This window comes from Marmota flaviventris, chromosome 15 (genome assembly GCF_047511675.1).
Source record: "Marmota flaviventris isolate mMarFla1 chromosome 15, mMarFla1.hap1, whole genome shotgun sequence".
Taxonomy (NCBI): domain Eukaryota; kingdom Metazoa; phylum Chordata; class Mammalia; order Rodentia; family Sciuridae; genus Marmota; species Marmota flaviventris.
In genome coordinates, this window is record NC_092512.1 from 66,118,051 (window position 1) to 66,137,490 (window position 19,440).

Here is a 19,440-nt window from a genome sequence, read left to right on the forward strand (position 1 = left end):
AATGAGAGACAAAAATGACATTTTAAATTACATAATTTTTAAAAAATCTTTACAGAAGACTTTATATAGTTGTTTGTACATAAATTTTAAAATCTACATGGAAAAAAATAATTTCCAGGAAATTTTCCATTAAATCAATTCTAGGCAAATAAGAAATTATATACTCTGCTACCTATGTGTGGATACAGTTCAGAGGTAGGATGTTTGCCTAGCATGTAGGAGGCTCTTGTTTCAACTCACAGCACTATGGGAAAAGGAAGGGAGGAGGCAAGGAAGTGTGTGTGTGGGAGAGAGAGAGAGAGAGAGGGAGAGAAAGAGAGAGAGAGGACGGAAGGAAGGAAGAAAGGAAGGAAGGGTGGGTAGGTGGGTTGGGGAGGAAAGAGAGAGAAAAAGGAAGGGAGAGAGGGAGGGAGGGAGCTAGGTAGAAAGGAAGGATTGCTATATTCCCAATAAAAACAACATTCAGACTTTTTCACAGAGACTTCTATTAGATCTTGAAAGACCAAATTAAGCTACTGGTATTTAAATCATTTCAGTGCTTATGAAATAAGACAAACTTGCAAGTTAATTTCATGAAAAAACTATAAACTATATCCCTAAACCTGGTAATTATTGCAATAATTACAACCACACAAATGACTAAATTACAGACTAAACTTGCTTGCAGATATTGATGAAAATTCATAGACAAATCATTAACAAATTGAATCCAACAATACATTTTGAAAGATGCATCATCAATAAATGGAAATTATCTCAGGAAAATAAAGGCAAATCAACATTAGCAACTCAATTAAAAGGAAATGCCTTTTCCATTGTTAGTAAAACCATGACTAAGGCAAGAATGAGTATAACATATCCTGCTACTTAATATTACAGTGAAGGAAATGCTCAATCCTTCTAATCAATGACTTGAGACAATAAAAATTGAAAGTAAGGACAAAAAAAAATTTTATTTGTAGATTACCTGATATCTTGGAAACAAAAGGCAATCTATAAAAATCTACAAAGGAGAGAATCAGTGTTTCAGCAGGTTTTAAAAGTTAAATACAAATATCAACAGCCTTTTTTTTTAACCCCAAAATAAAAACTTATAAGGTATGTTGTAAAAGAAAAAATATCTCTCATTATAGAAACAACCACCACAAATCCGGGAATACATGCAAAGTCTAAATGAGGAAAACTTTAAACTGCCATTTACACTGCAGAGAAAATGGACTCAGTCTAATGTAAAGAAGATGTATGAGGTTGGATCAAAAAAAAAAAAAAACACAATGAAAAAAGTCATACTTTCCAAGTGAATTTACATGTTTAATATGATACCAGCAAAATCCAACATATTTAATTTTATTTTCTTGATCTGGAGATACAAGGGCTAATTTTAAAATTAATATTAAAAATAAATAAGAACTACCTTGAAAATCCTGAAAAATATGAACAGTTGAATTCAGTGAATATATACATATGATACACACACACACACACTATAAAACCAAGTTGATATACCAATAAAGCAGATAGGAGTCTGACAATAACTAAACTTTTACCTGACCAAGTCGTGGTCTTAAATACCTGACTAAAAAGATGGACTTTTTAGTCATTAGCATTGGAAATCCTAGATAGCATTTTAAAACAAGGTAATTTGAAAATTATACCACATACAATCCAATTTAATAAATTAAAAATGAAGATCTGAATGTAAAAATGAAAACATGTAAGTAAGGAAAAAAAGTCCAGAATGCTTTTATAAATCAGTTGCCACAGAACTTGCTGCTATGCAAACATGGAGATAAAGAATACAATATGCAGAGTTCTAGTTCTCCAACAATTCCCAGGGCACAGTTCCCTAAGACACCTGATAGTGGAGGAGCAGGGTCTGATTCGGTGGTTCCAGGTGAGGTCCAGAAATCTGTATTTTTATAAGCATCCCAGGAATTTTTTAAGGAAAAAAAGATAATTAGCTGTTAGTGTTTAGTTTTAAAGATTATGAGAATTTACATATATCATTGCAATTATCTTCTTTTAACTCCTTAGTTTTTGTTAGATTCATTTGTGCTTATAAAATCTAGTTATTCAGAGACACAGGTATGCCCAGAACTTTTGGAGTTCTATCTATGTGAAAATAAAATTTAAAATAATTTAATTAATGTATTCATTTTAACTACATTTCCTAGGAAGTTTTGTAACGTATAGGATATGAATCCCTTACCATATATCCTGCAACCAGTTCAATGGGAAGCGATTTAACTGTGAAGCATAATAAAGGAATAATACCTTAATTTTAGATGAGTCTGGCACCAAGCAAGATGTCAGTTCCACTTCCTGTTTCTGCCTGTCAATCCACTCCTTCTTCATGGTGCCTTCTTTGTTCTCTATTGGAAATAAGTAAAGATTAGTAAATATTTTTTGAAGTGCTCCATAACATCAGTGCTCATGTTGTACAAAAACAAAACAAAACAAAAAAAAACCATCATTTACTCTCAAGAGCTTAAAGCCAAAGTGTCCCATTCGAAGAACTGAGTGACTTCATTTGCTTTGGGACCCAGCAACAAAGAGTGTAAAGAGCAAAAACATAACTTTTTGAAGGACTGATGAGTTCAGCGTGAATCCTTCTAAATTAAACAGTGAGAGCTGTAGTGGAACTCAAGGACTCTGGAGTTCCAATTTTGAATTTTTGACTGTTGTCTTATAAAATAAGTTACTTTTAATCTATTTTTGCCTATTTAGAAAAATAAGGGCAATATCACATACTTCAAGACTGAGTACAGACTCCACAAAAACTTGGGTAAGTAATTTGTGACTGGAATCCGCTGAGTGCTAAGTGCTATTTTCATGGCTGTGCCTCGGAGCACATCAGTCAGCGTTCCGTGCTGCACTCGGGGTCTGGGAGTCCTGTGAAGGCGAGGCATCCCATTTAGCTTCTTCATGACTCATTGATCTAAGCTTTTAGACACTCTTGAACTTCATGTTTCTTAGAAGGTGGTTAGAACTAGTAGCAGACTGCTCACTAGGGACAACTTGGAATGCCCCTTAAGCAGTATTAATGATGGCATGTGCTGGATATGTAAGGGAATCCGGAAGGTGAGAAATTATAGGCCTATGAGGTGTATTCCCTCCAATAATTCCAATTTTGCTCTGGGGTGGGTTTTCTCTAAAAATATGTTGTCTGAGTGACTGTTACAAATTCCAATAGCAATAACTCGTCTAGCTGTGGCGTTTGGTTTTCAGCATCTCTGCCAAGTTTTATGGTGAAGATTCTGCAAAGCAGTAGAAATCTGAAATCTGGCACATACCCCAGACTCATGGCTCAGGTGTTCTAAATAATAAATATTCCTTATCCGATATTCAATCCAGCTACCCTTTCATCAGAAGCCAGCACATTTATCATACCAAAGGAAAAAAGGGAAAATGTTGGAGATATTCTGTGTGTTTAAGTTTAGTTTCCACTAAAAGTAGAGCCTGAGAAGGGGCTTTGGGCAGTTTGTCTGAGAGATGATCTCAGAAAGCAGAAGTCAGAGACAGATGGAGGCAGAAAAACACAGAAAGAGGAAAAAAAACAATATAAGTGTACATTATTGCTTACACTGCTAAAGGCAATTGGGCTCAGTTCATCCAGAACCACTGAGAAATGAATAGAATACTTCCCAGAAATGTCCTCGTGAGTCAGGAGGCCAAAGCCTTTTCCAATGACGCCTATCTCCCATTGGAATAAGGTCACTGCCAAGGGTATTAGCTTCAGGCTTCTGAAGTTTAAATGGACCAAGCCAGCTCTGTTGCTGTATCTGGAAGCTATGGGACAAAATGCATTGATTCAAGCTGCACTCATTTGGGGTAGAGTAAGGTGAGGCAGACCTTGCGTACCTCAGACCACCTTCGACCACAGGTAAGGCAATATTGAAACAGGCCACATGGCATTTGGTGTCTATTGCGCTGTTCAGATTGCCTCATGCCTCTCATAAGTTCTCTTTGTCACTGCATTTTCAAGGTGGGAAATGGCTGAAATTTGTATCCCAAACCTTTGTCTTGCAAGGTTTAGTAGAACAAGCAGTAGTCCTCCCTGCTGCAATTGGAGTCAAAATCATAATTTGACTTTATCATCTCCATCTTCAATCACTCCTTCTAAATTTCCCTCTCTCACCCAACACTTCTGCAAAACTAAATTGCTTACCTGGCAGGGTTCCAGACCTTCATACCTGAGAGATTCAGCTTCTTGCTTGCCCTGGCCTTTCTGTGTCTTGTTTGCTACCATTGTTTCTTCACAGTTACCATTAGGCATAGCAGTACCAGGACACCCCAGTGGATCCTCAGGTTACAAATACACTGCCTCAGCTCATGAGGGTAATTGAAACAACAGTCAAAAACACAACTCCCTTTTACATTAAAATAATGAGATCAAAGCAACGATTCAGAGCCCCCAGTAAAGTCCCTTGGCAAAAGACTATTGTGCCCCTCGGATTTAATCCAGAGAGTCTAAGATCTGCATTGCACCTATTCTGTAGGTGTGTTGCTGGAAATTATGGTGAAGACATCTACTGGTCCCTATGCCAGGTCTCAAGTTCTCATTACTTCTGGTAAATTCTCTTACTTTAGCAAAGGATACCTCTCAAGATTGTATATACAGTCTTCACTGAACTCTTTCCCTTATAATTCAATTCTGGCTGCATTTTTAGCACATTTTTTTCCTATGAGTAAAGGAGATATTTAAGTCCTAGAGCCCTTTTGGCTGTTATAGCATACCTTGGTTTGATAGTTGAGCCTTAAATGCTCTTTATCTTCCAAGAACCAAGACATTTCACAAAATCCTGCAAATTCCATGACTTTCAGATTTACCATTGCTCCAAACTGTTTATGTGCAAGAGCTTCTAGACAGCCCAATGCTTATCTCTCTCTCCTTTCCCTCGCGCCAAAGTACCTCATAGTGCAATTTAATGAAGGATCATGATGCAGGGATGCCAGGGATTATCCCTGCCCTCTATTGGGTTTGGGATCTATGATACACCAGTTCTAGCCTCCTACCTTGACTGTTTTCTTGGATCACTTCCCATACCAGCTAACTTAGTTTGGGGTCTCCTGATAGGAGAGCCTGGGAGAATAGTTAGAATTCCACAATTTTGCAATTATTTTGATAACATCACAAGAAAATAAGAAATGAAGAAATTGACAAAAGAAAGACAATGTAAGCGTGAATGGGGCTAGGGATATAGCTCAGTTGGTAGAGTGCTTGCCTCCCATGCACAAGGCCCTGGGTTCAATCCCCAGCATCACTCAAAAAAAAAAAAAAAGAGTGAATGATCAATGAGGCTGTAGTCGCTCAGTTCTTCTAGGACAGCTCAAAGGCACAGAGAATGCTCCCAGGAGGACTCAGTGACCCTTGCCCCATGGAGATGCTCAATTTCACTGCACTTCTAGACTGTGCATAAGCAATAGTTAAAATGAAATTCCATGAAAGAAAATGACAAGAGGTCCAAGGTGTTTGATTTGTTGGGATGCTGACAGCACAAAAGCAGGCTGAGTTTTATGAGAACTGTCCACTGTAGTCAAAGTGACATCAGAAATGGTCCAAATGAGTGGTAAGAGAATATGGGATGTCTGCTCTGATGTGGCATTGAAGGAAAGGCATAATCTCTTCACCCGACTTACCTTCCCATGTTGAACACTGGCATGATAAGCATCCTGCCCAAACACTACCCCATCAATAAGCCTCCTGGGTACATACTTGGACAGCAGCCAAATACCCATAGCACATTCTCCTTCACTCTTGTGTACCACTCTACAGTTGATGCTGAGTGCATGTAAACAGACCTGCAGACCTTTTTTTGGGAAAAATTTTGATTTCCCATTGCACAGAAGGGACTCTTGTCTCTCACCACTCCTCTCAGTGCATATAAAAATCTGGTCATACAGAATTAGATAACCTGTTTCACGGACAGGAAGAAAGTGGATTGTAATAGTTAGCACAAGGCTTAGGGGAGTGACAGACAGGCCAGGGTTTATATCCTGGTTCTCAACCAACTGTGCGTTCTTTGTCAAGTTAAGCAAACAGCCCAAGCTTTGACTGCCTTCTCCTTAACATGGGGACATCATCTCTTTCACAGGCTTGTCAGATGAATTACATTTTGGTTTTATGTGTTTATATACATACAGTATTTAAAGTGTTTTATACACTGCTGGTGCATAGCCAATGCTTTGTAAGTATCCCAGGGGACAGGAGCTTTAGCCCGCTGGGCCCTTGCCCAGTTTTCTACAACTTCCCAGAATGCACCTCTCCCAGGCATCCTTCACAGCATCCTCTAAAGAATCCTTTGATGTGCTTGTTCAGAGTCGTTCATTGCTCAGAGCCCAACAATATGCACGTAAACATAGCCTTATCTGAAACATTGCCAGATGCCTTGAGAAAATAAAGTATCTTCTGCATTTTTCCTCATGTATCCTTCTAGTAACTCTCCTGAAAAATACCATCATTTAAATCTCAATGATTTATATAGTTAGAATACCCCTGCTATACTTTTCTAACTCTTCCCAAATTTGTGACAAATCACTTTCCACCCTTCCATTGGTACAGTCTATGGTTGGTAGAATTAGACTGGTGGTCATCTATAATTCATAGACTCAAATTTGTGCTAGTTCAGGTCCTCCAAGAAACTCTTGCAAAGACAAGATTAGATAAACAAGAGATTTAATGAGGAAATTCCAGGGAGGATAAAGGTGGAGGGGTAAGAGTGAGAGAAAAGAACATTTAGATTAAGATGCAGGTGTGGCCTGGTGAAGAGGGGGAGGGAGAGGAAGGATTGAGGAACAAGGGTCCCAGACCATAGTGTAATTCTGAGATAGTCTAGCCAACCTGACATGAGATCCCCAAGCAACAATTGTCTGTTAGGAGTCCCAAGGAGAGTCACCTTACTGAACTGGGCCTTTAACTGGAATGACTGGGAAAGCAACATGTATAAATTGACACACAAAGTGTGAGGGCGTGGTAGCAGGTCTGTAATCCCCACAGCTACAGAGTCTGAGACAGGAGGATCATAAATTCAAAGTCAGCCTGGGCAACTTAGCAAAGCCCAAAGCAACTCAGGGAGACCCTATCTCAAGATTAAAAATAACAAAAGGTTGGGGATTTATCTCAGTGGCTAAGCATCCATGCCCCTGGGTTCAGTTCCTGTTCAGTATCAAAAAAAAAAAAAAAATTACAAAATGCTCTGAAGACAACATAGCATGCAAGGTAAAGTTTGAGTAAACAGGGAGAGATTGCTATTCTGACATTTAGCACACATTATTTCACCCATGAAACCCCTGGATGACATTTGGATCAGCCCATTTAGACTTATTCTATCCCAGATGTGCAAGATTTTAAATGAATGGTTAGCTAAATTTTGGTTGTGCCCACCATTGATTTGAACAGGTTATTGCAGATTTTTTTCTTGTATTTTTTTGTTTGTTTGTTTGTTTCATCATTGGGCTTTGGCATATGACCAACTCTGGGAATTTCAGCAATTCCTTTGACTGATCCAGAGCCTTCTGTCTGATTCAGTGAATCACTCCTTCATTTTCCCATGCCCTGCACATTTCTTGTTAAGAGATGTTCATGAAGGCTGCTCTTGGCAGGTTGAGAGGAAGGTCTCAGACTGCTCTTTTAACAGAAAGCTTTGTCTCTTTCCTGCGGTTTATCAAACAGCTTCACGGGCACTATAATGAGTTTGCCAAGCTCATCTTTTGTCTCTATTGATGAGCTTCTGCCTGCATTTTTTTTTTTTTCCAGGAGAGAGTCTTTCTCTGTCTACAGATCAATTTGGACTTGACGGTTAAGCTGAGACTTCCTTCCATTTCTGAGTAGTTTTATTGATATCGGTTTCTACACCCTGTCACTTCCAATGCTATTAAGTATCTTTTCTAATTTAGTGTTAAAAGCATTGCAGAAAATATAAACAACTTGGCACATCGGAGGCTTCTAGCACTCCAGTATTAGTCACTTGTGATTTATCTGTTTTGTTGACAACCAAGAAGCTAGACAGGTTTTATCTTTTCAACATCCTACACCACAGCAAATTGAATGCCACGAGTTTTCTCTTTAGAAGGGGAAGCCTAGCTAACTAAGTCAGTTTTTGGTGTGGTGATGGACAATTGTGTCTTGATTTTATCTCCCCAAAGAAAGTTGAGAGTGGCAGGTTTGATGTGATAGGGAGATCAAGTGCTTAGAGTCTGAGAATGGCCATGGATAACTAACTCTTCATTGTTTTCCAAATTATGAGGTCCAGGTATTAGAATACTATCCCAGCACAGGCAGCTGAATTCTCATAGATAATGTCACTGGATAAAACTGGTTCTGAGAAGAACACTTCATCTTTTGACCATTATTTGCCTTCTTAACACAATCATTATTTTAGGATGTAAGCGCTACACAAACAGCAATTCATTTTATTAATTCTCTTTTGTGAGGTAAAAAAGGAAATAGAAGCAGAAAGTTATAATCTCAATGAGGTCTTTGAATGGAGTATTACTCAACTTTAAAAAAGAATGAAATTTTGGCATTTGCGGTAAATGAATGGATTAGAAAATATCATGCTAAGCAAAATAAGCCAATCCCTAAAAACCAAAGGCTGAATGTTTTCTCTAATATGCAGATGCTAATTCACAATAAGTGGGGTGGGACACTAGGGAAGAATAGAGTTACCTTAGATTAGGTAGAGGGAAATGAAGGGAGGGAGGGGAGAGGATGTGAGGATAGGAAGGCTAGTAGAATGAAACAGACATTATTATTTTATATGTATATATGACTGCATGACCAATGTGATTCTACAACACATGCACTCAGAAAAAATGAGAAATTATATCGCATCTATGTATGATATATCAAATTGCATAAATGCATTCTATTGTCATGTATAACTAATTAAAACAATTTTTTTTCAAAAAAGAATTTGTTGGCTCCTATGTATTCCCATGGTTTGATTATTCTATTTAATATTAGTTTTCACCTTTCCTTTTGTATACACTCATTTTTAATCAGGTACTAATTGCCTGGGATACAAACTCAAAGAGAAGGGTATCACTGACAAAAATATATGGTTAAAATTCATATATTACAAGTACTTTCTATTGTATGTTCATTTTTATCCTGCTAACAATTTTACTCTACTAATGGCAAGAGAAAGGAGCTTCTCACCTTGGATACATTTTTATTCTGTTTTAATGCACGTTCTGCATTCTTTTCCCGGGATAACATCTGCTATTCTGTGTCTTTGTTTCCTGCTTTCCATCCGTTTGACCACTTAGTACAATGCCACTTTTCAGGACTGGAAGAAACAGAAAAGCAGACAGCCTCCTCTCCTTGACCTTGAGGTCTGATAGGTAAGGGAGCACTATGTCCCCACATGACAAAGAGAATACTGTGAATGCCTCAGAACCACTTTCAGTTCAATTCCATTAAGTGAAAATTTATGGAAAGCAGTTCCACAGACTTAGAGGGACACACTTTTTATGATTATTATTATTGATTGCAATCGGTTTTAGTCCCATTCTAAACCTGGTATCCAGGGTCTACAGAGCATATGGAAAAGATTCCTGTGACCTTGGACTGTACTATTTATTTTCCTATTATCTGTTCTTGAAGTATGAGCTACGGAAAGTCTTTTCTAACTATTTTATGTGCACTGAAGTGAATTCTAATTTTTTATGGAGTTTTTGCCTCTTAAAAGTTAGAATTCTTGAAGATTAATATTCATTGGCTGATAGTCTCAATGTACTAGTGTTCAAACTTGGATTGGGCTTTAGTGGTCTATAACAAGTTCTGATATCACACATGGTGGCTCTAAAAAGCTGCAGGGAAAGAATTTTCAGGCTGGGAGATTTTATAAAAACATTCCAGAAGAAAAGGGTAAATAGTCAGAATTTATTTATAGGCATTTATTATTTACTTTGTGTTTTAGTTTGATGTAGAATACATTCATTAGATCAAAAATAAAGATTGCTATAATGCTTTGGGGAATGCTGATGTCTTAAGATGTGATGTCATTCCTGGAAGTGGACTAAAACACCAAATTGTCACAATCAAGAAACAATTGTTGTTGCATATACTCCTCAAAGAGAAAAACAAGGCTGATTTCTCTTAGCTGATACAATATATTAATGGAATGTCTGTATAGCAGGGTTGGCTCATGACCTGTCAGCTGTGGCTGCCGAAAGTGGAAGATAAGACAGCAGCAGCAGTCAGAAAGGCATCGGGTCATACATGGAATTGTCTAGGTCTACGCTTGCTTTGGGGACATTCAACAGAGTTCATGTATAGAGGAGATGGTCTTTGTACTTGCTGACCCGTCTCTGCAGAAAGTCCTAAGCATGCAAAAGAGCTGGCAAGGCTCCTAAACAGGTGACAATGTGGAAATCAACTCAACTGGCTCCATTGTCCATGCTGCTAGCACCTCAGATGTGGGACCCCGTGGAATTTCAGGACAGAATCAGTTCCATTCACAGATATTATATTACTTCTTTTACAGATGGTATTGATAGGGAGCCAAAGAGTTGTGACAACAACAGGATAGAGAGGTTTATACCTTAAATTCCCCACCTCTCTCTCTACTCCCATGCAAGGCACCTGCACCCAATCTCAGCATCACTGATAAAACTCATCACACTGCAGTGATGGGGCACAGCTCAGACACTGCTGTTCTTAGTCACTCATGCACCATTTTTATGGAATAAGTGAGATGCCACTATCAGGTTTCATCCTGGGAAGGAAAAACAGAGCGTGGCAGGGGTGCAGGGGGCTGTGATTCTGGAAGCTAAGGGAGACATCTCTTTTTTTAACATTTTATTTATTATTATTATTACTACTATTATTTTGTACCAGGGATTGAACCCAGGGGCACATAACCACTAAGCGAGATCCCTAGTCCTTTTTATGTTTTCTTTAGAGAGAGGGTCTTGCTAAGTTGCTCAAGGTCTCATTAAGTTGCAGTGGCTGGATTTGAACTCTCGTCCTACCTCAGCCCTCACTGGATTACAGGTATGTGCCACTGAGCCCTGCCAGCTTCCTGATCTTGAGTAAACCTTTCCATGAGGATATGAGAAGTTTGAAATGTGCTCTGGAATATCCAAAAATTCAATGACAAGAGATACAATAATGGATTTGCTTTTCTTTTCATTTTCTATGATAAATTGTGGTATAAAGGTGTATTAAGGATTTGCTTTTCATATGAAGATTCTTCCACTGTTCTTTTTGTGTGTGGAGCTCTGGTACCAGACACAGTGGTTAGTCTTGGGGGACAAGGGGATAGGGAAAGCGTGACTCCATCACTCAAGGAGTGCACAGTTAATTATAGAAGAGACAAAGAAAGAAAGAAATGTCCTCTAGGTATTTGTATTTATGAAAAGAGGAGAGAACATGGAGGCTCTAGAAGGGAGGATCATATCCCTTTGATTACCAGAGAAGAATGTCTGGAAGAAGGGATCCTGGTTTAGTTACCAAGATGTTGCTTTTTAACCAATCATGCTGATGTTGTAGTAACATATAACCAGTGTAAAGGGCTTTGTGGGGTTTTTTTGCAGGGAGGTACCAGGGATTGAACTCAGGGGGACTCAACCACACTGAGCCACATCCCCAGCCTTATTTTGAATTTTATTTAGAGATAGGGTCTCACTGAGTTGCTTAGTATCTTGCTTTTGCTGAGGTTGGCTTTGAACTTGTAATCCTTCTGCCTCAGCCTCCCGAGCTGCTGGGATTACAGGCATGTGCCGCCGTGCCCAGCTAAGGCTTTGTGTTTTTAATAAGGAGCAAAATTCAGGAAAACTCAAGCATTTTAAAGAAGTTTCTTGAAGCAATTTCATAAGAACATTAGAAATGATGGGACTTGGGGTGTGATACTGAATGGTGAATAAAAGGCTTCAAAAATCCTGTATTCTCATGGTACACAGAGCTTAAATGTTTTCAGATCTTTAATCATGGATTGTGCCTTTAGATGTTACTGTACTCTTGTAGAAAATTGTCAGCTCAACATCACAAAATGATGATCATCTTAACATAATAATTTCTTCCACTTCATGCTATAAATTCTGATTTATATTTATATGGTTATAAAAGAAAGAGAATAAATCAGAAATTGTCAATCATACTATAATTAAAAATTTTGGCAAAGACACTTTACGGTTGTGACAAATGCTTTCGGTAATATAAAAAGTATCTTGGTTGGTCTTACAAGTTTTAGAAAATTTAATACATATAGAACATGAGACTGCTTTTTATATGTTTCATAAAAATTAAGCTCATTACATTATGCTTCCTTATCATAGGTTAAAAGCAAGGGATCCAGGACTTTCTGTATGAGTCTTGTCCATCTCTGAGGGCGGAGCTTTGTGAATTGCATGGGGATGGGTGAGGGGTACATGTCTGCTTATCCTCACTCATGGCAAAGAATGCAGGATACGTTCACCATCTGGATTGGGAGATGATACACAGCCAGGCTGAACAACTCCTTCATTTTATTTTCTTTCCTTTTCATCTGACTGTAGCACAATAAAGGAAATTAAAATCAGTGATTGATTGTGTTTGAGTGTGTTATCATCAAGATGGAATACATAAACAATGCACCAATAAGCTATTCAATCTCATTTTTTCCCTGTGTATTTAACTCTGTATGTGATGGGCCAAGTAACTGCCATTTATTTTATTCAATAGATGAAAAGAAATTTATTTATTCCATTTAAGTGTTTTTCCTGTGTTAATAGAACATTCTATTTTTCTTGAAGGACTTATACTTAGAAAAGTGTGTTTAGCAAAATACTTGTTTATTAAATGGAATCATTGTCACATAACCCCTTTGAAAGCACTACTTAACTATTTGCTACTGGCTTATTTTAGCTCAGAGAAACCTTGGGTGTGAATGCTGAATTTTAAAATAGACTAAAATGTCTCTTCATTGGAAAGATCTTAAGACTGCTATTCTTTGGATCAAGTCATATTGTTGCATAAGATTTCATTTGGGAACGAGTCTGGTACTCTTAAAAATAAAGGCAGATTAAAACTCTTCTAATTATTAAATTTCCTTTCAAAGAAAAGTTTTCTGCCCTGGAAGAATTGGATCATAAATACACATTTCATTTGGTTAATTACTCATGTGATCATAAAGACATTTGGTACTTCTAAATGGGTTATGGACCAGCATTGAATAAAATCAGCCAGTGTTGTGCAGCAGCTGGACACACAAAACACATGATGACTCTGGAGGAAATGATGAGATTGTATTTTAAAATGGTCTTCTCTATCTTCCCCAATTAAAGAACATGTGATTTGATAGTTGAAACAAGATCCATTTAAGTACACACAAAAGGATCTGCTTTATAATTACTTACCAAATGATTATCTTATGATATCATTTGACATCATAATATGATATCCCACTTTTGTGTTTCAATTGAAAGTGTCCCAGTTTATACAATTTGATGCAAAAATGTTTTTCTTTAGAGCACATGAAATTGTCCCTTTTCCAACTATCCACCTAACAGCTTTGTTCAAAAGCTGGCTCTAAGAAAAGGTTAGGGTTGCGGTCTTGGGTCAGCACTCAAGCACACTGTACACACTGTACTATCCCACACTGTAGAAGGGTGGAAGGTCTGTATGTAAGCTATGCCTCTAACCAGAGCGTCAGAACTTACTTTCCTCATTTCACTGCATCTTGGGACTTGGCACAATCTCAAACAACAGGGTTTGCATATTTTAAAAGAGCAAAAGGCTAGAAGAAGGAATGTTAAATGGTTTCACCACAAATAAATAATAAATGTTTGAGGAGATAGAGATGTTTAATAGGAACTGAAAATTACACAAAGTGTATATGTATCAAACCAACATCTGGTACCCCATAAATTTGTCCAATTAAAAAATCAATATATATTGAAACAAATAACCAGAAACCTGTCTCTACCTTAAATTTACTGTGTATGCTTGGCAAGTCCCTTAGCCCACTTGGGTCTTAGTTTTCTGATCTAAGGAATAAGGATAAACATGCTTCCAATCCCTGTGCTACTTCAGCCCTGTAGTGGTGTGTATAAAAGTAATATTTCAGCACTGGTGGAGTGCCTATTACCCATGGCTGATATCCCAATTTTGTGTTTCAATTGAAAGTGATCAATTTCATCAAAATACCAGAGTAAGCATCATTATTTTTCCAGGACTTTAGAAATCAGAGGATGTGAAGCACAGCCATCTGAGTATACATGGCAATACCTGGTATGTCACCATGTGTGTTGGCGGGGGAGGTGTATGGTGAAAGTCTACAGGTGGACTCTAACAAATTTATTCCCTGTGAGGGTCTCACCTGAGAAGAGAGACATATAGCTAAAGTCAAAAAGCACCATTGAGTAAATCACTATGGAAATGTTTCTCCTTTAGAAAAAAATTATAGCAAGAAGGAAGACCTAGAAAAAGCACTGCAAATTTTAGCTTCCTTTAGACTCTTCTAGGATGAAGACTGGGTGCAGGTAAAAAAAAAAAAAAAAAAGATGCAGGACAACAAGAAGAAATACCAGAAAATATCGAATAAATGTGCTATTATCCTTTGATTTACTACTGATTTGTTTATTATGCACTATGACTCTGGGAGGCAGAGCATTGGTCTGAAAAACACTTAAAATTTTAAGACCAGATTAGATCAAAATAAATAAGAGGTAATGAATTTATTTTTTAGGAGAAAAAGCCAGTTGTGTTAATTTCTATATATTGCAAATTTCATGGAAAATAAAATGAGCTGACATTGTGACAAGGTATTAGAACATAGAAGAAAATACAAACATAAACCACTCCTCATATGAAATTTGTTAAATCATTCCTTCCTCCCTGTATTCTTTTATTAAAATAGTCATGGAAAATATTTACCATTTTTTTTTGCTTCAGAATATTTTCTTCCTGAAAAATAAATCTTAGAAATACAATTAAGGCTCCTATTCCCATCCAGTTCCCCAAATATATCAGTTTGTGTGCTCACATATGTGTGTAACTATAAACAGTCTGTGTTACAATATGTGCTTTTACAGTTCACATGAATTATACTGTATTTTACATATTTTTTTTCATTTGCTGTTTTCACTCAATGTTTTCCAGATTTACCCATGTTTATCCATGTACATTCAGACCATTAGTTTTAACTGATGTGTAGTTTTCTATTCTATACACACATCACAATTTATTTCTTCATTTCCCCAGTAATGGATTTTTAGATTATTGTGAATTTTTAGCTATTGCCAATAATGATGCCACAAATATCTTGAAATTTTTTTTTTTTGCTGATGTGTGTGGATTTTTCAAGGAACCAGCTTAACATGGTAGAATTTCTGATGCGTGTGTGTGACATATATTTTATATTTTTAAAAATTTTATCGTGTATTTCCAAATAACTTTCCAAAGTGGTAGATTTGAACTTTCATTATTCCTGGTTCCCAAAGGTCTTACTATAATTTTTAATTTTAATATTTAATTCTTATAGATGTTAAATTGTGTGCTACTGTTTAAAATTATATTTCTATAATAATTTGCCATTCAGTTTTGTCACCTACTGTGATTATTCTCTCATAGTCCTTAATTTCTTCTATCAAATTTATTTTACCTCATTGATTTGTAGGGATTATCTCTATATAATGGGTATGATCTTTTTAATTGTACATTCTGTAAATATCTCATCTAATTCTCTGGCTTGTATTTAATCTTTATTTGGAATGCCTACAAATTTTAGTTTAATGTGGTTTAATTTATTAGTCTTTTCTTTTATTCTTCATATTTTCTGGTATATGTTTCATAAATCATTCATTAAACCAAAGTCATTAGTTTTCCATATGTATTTTCAAATATTTCAAAGGTTTTTTAGTCTTTAACCCAAATAATTATGTGTTTCTTGTGATATAGTATAAAGTACAGAATTTATTTGTATACAGATAACCAATTATTATAGCAGCATTTGCTGAATAGTATGATTTTCCTACTGATTTATTATATTGTTTCTTTCATTACAGGCCAAAAAATTCATCATATCCATGGATCTATTTCTTGATTTTTAGATCAATTTTTCTAAAAACTTTATTTGATTAATGTATCACTGAGTATAAACAATTTTAATTATAAAATGTTAATTTTGGAGAAGTTCTTCTTTCTCAAAATGATTTTGTCTCTTTCTTTTCCTTGATGTTTTTCAGTATAACTTTTAAAATAAAATTCTAAGAAAAATAGCAGTAGACATTTGACCCTTAGTGAACATTAGTTGATTCCTATGGAGTGCACTAGATAGGGTTCTATCTATTTCTTTCTACCTAACTGGGTAGTTTTAGAAGATTTTAATAAAGGAACTACTTATGGCAAAGTAGGCCAGGCATAGAAAAACCAGAAAGAACAGTGTTCTAGCCTGGAGCTTATACTGATAGTTCATTTATTTCGCCCTTTCTTCTAAAAAAATGAGCAGCAAGAAGAACAGCCTCTGAATCCAAAGACATTGTCAGCTTGCAGAAGAAGCATGAGACAGAAGCTGTGGCCTTCACCAAAGGGATGCAGCCTATTCTGATGCTGCAGGGAGAAACTTGAGGATAAACACTCACTCTTGCAATTTCCCACCTCCATTGGTTGAACCCTGATACAAACACAAGGGCAACGAGGACTTCTGAAATATCCAACTCAGCCTTCTTTGGTACTAAATAGAGTGGAGAAAAGTAGAAAGTGGGTCTAACAGAGAAATTCAAAAGAGGTTAATGATACATCAAGAGAAGAAAAATATCTGAACATCTTTTAGATTATTAGACACTGAACAGAAGGAGACATTAATATTTGGGGCCTCTTGTGTCCTCAGAATCACTTTATTCAAAATATGAGCTCATGCACGCTTTAAAATTTTTTGATGCTGTGCAGTGCATATATGGGGATTTTATATATCTTGCTTTTGTATGTGTTTGAAATTTTCTTTCATAAAATGTTGACAGAATTGAAGTTTGTAGTGGTCAAATGATAATGGAGTAGTGGATTGATTCTGTCTCAAAATTGGCTGAGTGATATAGATCCATTCTGTGGCTAAATAGATATATTTGGAAATTGACAAATTTCCAAATTCAGCTCTTTGGTCTACCTAATGTCCAGATGGTTTTTATTAGAAGTGTATCCTGATTCATGAGTTGTTGATAATAACTTGGCTAGATCATCAAAGAACTGAAAATACAACGTTGAACGTTAGATTCCAAAAGGATAACCTCTTCAAATAGAGTATGAGTACGCTCCCAAATGAACTCTCACAAGGAGAATCTACTACAAAGTATTCTCAATGATCAGATGCACAATTGATTTCTGCTGGATATTTTCATTAAACAATACATGTCCAATGGGATCATGGACAAAGTGGACATGGCATTAAGAAATAAACGGGACAGCTCTACCTCCAAGTTCTGTCATTGGCCCTGTTCCAGTGCTCAATTTTATGTGAGGAAATGCAATAATGAGCCTTTGGTTTGTGCAACAAGTAGGTTTTGAGAACCCAGTGTTTTTCCCAAGAGTGGAGTCTACACCAAGGGTTTGGGGACTGGAGTTAAACAAAGACAGATATATTGAAAAAAAAAAAACCGCATGGCAGTGAAGTTAATATGCTTTACACTGAACCTGTCGAAGGGAAGTAGCTCAAAGGAACACCTCTTATTCACAGACAGCTGTGAGGCACTCACTTATAACATGGAGACCTACATGAGGAGCAAGGGATTTGCTGATTCCTGCTTGAAAAAATGTTTACTATTGCTATTTGAGCCAGTCATTTGGAATAGTGATCACTTGTGTATCCAGAAATCTACAAATGTTGGTTCCATGGTTTACTAAAATTTGTATTTTGCATTAAACCATCTTGGCAGCAAAGAGAGCGAAAAAAGGATTTTCCTCAATAAAAGCAAGTATATATAACGTGTCCAAAATATCTGTTAAGATTTATCATCCATCAGAACACTGTGATAATATCACTGACAACCAGAATAGAAACCAGAACATCCAAGTATAATAAACATTTATTTCAAATGTTAGGTGCTATTTTAAGACTACCCAAAAATTACATTTTTAACAAGTGCAACTTCAAGGGTACATTTGCATATTACTCTATTATATAAAATTCATATCAAAATCTGATCAAGAATTATCCTCACAAACCCAAGACATGGATATGTGTTTATAATTTACTAATTAAAAAAGACCATGTGGTGTCACCATTTGTGCCAGGGCTGAGGGTTCAGTAAAAACAACTTCAATTTTCTTCTATACTGTCTATATTTTTCTAAATTGACTTTAGTCATCTTTAATAACAAGTTTTCTTATCTATATAAAAATGTAAAGTCATATCTCTTAATATGGTCATTCTATAGGCAAAATATTAACCTCACAGTTAAATAAATAATGTCAGTACCATCAGGTACTTCAAATAGAATGCCAGTTAATTTTAATAATGGTTTATTTTATTTTTTTTTAAATTTTTTATTGTTGGTTGTTCAAAACATTACAAATTTCTTGACATATCATATTCCACACTTTGATTCAAGTGGGTTATGAACTCCCACCTTCACCCCATACACAGATTGCAGAATCACATCAGTTACACATCCATTGATTTACATATTGCCATACCAGTGTCTGTTGTGCTCCGCTGCCTTTCCCATCCTCCACCATCCCCCCTCCCCTCCTCTCCCCTCCCCTCCCCTCCTCTCTCTCTACCCCCTCCACTGTATAACCCTGAGGGTCTCCTTCCATTTCCATGCAATTTCCCTTCTCTCTCCCCTTCCCTCCCACTTCTCATCCCTGTTAAATGTTAATCTTCTTCTCATGCTCTTCGTCCCTACTCTGTTCTTAGTTACTCTCCTTATATCAAAGAAGACATTTGGCATTTGTTTTTCAGGGATTGGCTAGCTTCACTTAGCATAATCTGCTCTAATGCCATCCATTTCCCTGCAAATTCTATGATTTTGTCATTTTTTAATGCAGAGTAATACTCCATTGTGTATAAATGCCACATTTTTTTTATCCATTCGTCTATTGAAGGGCATCTAGGTTGGTTCCACAGTCTTGCTATTGTGAATTGTGCTGCTATGAACATCGATGTAGCAGTGTCCCTGTAGCATGCTCTTTTTAGGTCTTTAGGGAATAGACCAAGAAGGGGAATAGCTGGGTCAAATGGTGGCTCCCTTCCCAGCTTTCCAAGAAATCTCCATACTGCTTTCCAAATTGGCTGCACCAATTTGCAGTCCCACCAGCAATGTACAAGTGTACCCTTTTCCCCACATCCTCGCCAGCACTTGTTGTTGTTTGACTTCATAATGGCTGCCAATCTTACTGGAGTGAGATGGTATCTTAGGGTGGTTTTGATTTGCATTTCTCTGACAGCTAGAGATGGTGAGCATTTTTTCATGTACTTGTTGATTGACTGTATGTCCTCCTCTGAGAAATGTTCCCATCCA

General features: G+C 36.8%; 1 non-coding gene across 1 annotated transcript; it reads left to right on the forward strand.

The window, feature by feature from the left end:
* The first annotated feature begins 5,196 nt into the window (after positions 1-5,196).
* Trnag-ccc (transfer RNA glycine (anticodon CCC)) lies at positions 5,197-5,268 on the forward strand. The gene has a single exon. It is a non-coding gene; the product is annotated as a tRNA-Gly (tRNA).
* Positions 5,269-19,440: the final 14,172 nt, after the last annotated feature.